This window comes from Oenanthe melanoleuca, chromosome 7, assembly GCF_029582105.1.
Source record: "Oenanthe melanoleuca isolate GR-GAL-2019-014 chromosome 7, OMel1.0, whole genome shotgun sequence".
Classification (NCBI taxonomy): domain Eukaryota; kingdom Metazoa; phylum Chordata; class Aves; order Passeriformes; family Muscicapidae; genus Oenanthe; species Oenanthe melanoleuca.
Window position 1 is genome coordinate 35,502,919 of NC_079341.1, and position 1,606 is coordinate 35,504,524.

Here is a 1,606-nt window from a genome sequence, read left to right on the forward strand (position 1 = left end):
ATTGTTTAATTTAATTAAAATTCTGAGCTTTTATTGTAATTTCCCTGGGAATACAATCCTGGTTTCTGGCTGTCCTGGAGAACAAGCAGCTCCTCTCCTGGTTATTTCCAACACTTTATTCATGCTCCACAAAACAAGTTTAGTATGGGATGTAACTGTACCTAAAACGTGCTTTTTAATCCTGCCACCTTGTGTTCACAGTGCCTGTTGCAAAACAGAATTCCTCTTTTTCTTTTTTTTTTCCAAGATCAGCAACAGGGAAAAGAATAAGGAAAAGCATGAGGAGAATGTTAATATTTTATTCATGACCTCGGGGCGGGGTTTTTGTTGTTGTTATTTCTTTATCTGGGAAGCGACAGGATTGATGTGGATGAGATCCAGGGAATACCTGGAATCCCCATGGGATATTTTTTTTGGAAAAGACCTTTCCCAGGACAGGAATTCCTGCTGGCACAGGGAAGCCCTGGATGTGACAGACTCAGCCATGGCCTGGCTCTATCTAACATGTTTTCCAACCCTTTGGATTCGCTGCCAGGGACGGAATTTACGATTTCACCACTGCTGGGACATCCCATATGGGGGACTCTGGGAATTCCTGTGAAATTCCTTGTTTTTATGGAGCTGGAGGTTCATTTCCAGTCATTAATTAGGGATTTAACCTCACTTGAGCTGATCTACACTTCCTCACGAGGGGCAGCTCCGATCGCTGCTGTGAGCAGGGGCATGATAGGGATGAGATCCAGGGAATACTTGGAATCCCCATGGGATATTTTTTTGGCGAAAAAACCTTTCCCAGGACAAGAATTCCCATTGGGACAGGGAAGTCCTGGAGGTGACAGAGAAAAACTCAGCTCTATCCAAAAGGTGTTTCAACCCTTTGGATTCGCTGCCAGGGACGGAATTTCCGATTTCACTGCTGCTGGGACATCCCATATGGGGGACTCCGGGAATTCCTATGGAATTCCTTTGTTTTATGGAGCTGGATGTTCATTTTCAGTCATTAATTAGGGATTTAACCTCACGTGAGCTGATCTATGGCTTCTCCTGAGGGGCAGCTGGATCCCATAGTGATGTGGATCCCATAGGGGGCTCCGGGAATTCCTGTGGAATTCCTTGCTCTTATGCAGCTGGACGTTCATTTCCAGTCACTGATCAGGGATTTAACCTCACGGGAGGTTCCTCCCGAGGGGCAGCTCCGATCGCTGCTGTCTGTGAGCAGGAGCAGGAGCCAGGCAGCGCCCGGAGCTGTGTCAGGCCATGTTTGGGTCGGAAATGAGGGAAAGCCTCTTCCAGCAGAGCGGGTCTGGCACTGAGCAGGCTCGCCACGGCCTGAAGGCAGCCGGAGCTGCAGGAGCGGTCGGACGCCGCCCTCAGGGGCGCAGGATGGGATTGTGGGGCAGCCGGACATGGTCGGTCCCTCCTTTTCCGCTATTCCCTGACCCGGCGTTTGCGGGCCGGGGGCGGCTCGGACCGTGCGCCCTCAGCGCCGCGCAGGCCCCGCCCCTCCCGCCGCGCCTCCACCAATCAGCGCCGAGGGGCGGGGCCTCCGCGGCGCGCGGGAATCTCCGCGCCGCGCTGCCATTGGTCGGGAGCCGCGCGCCGCCGG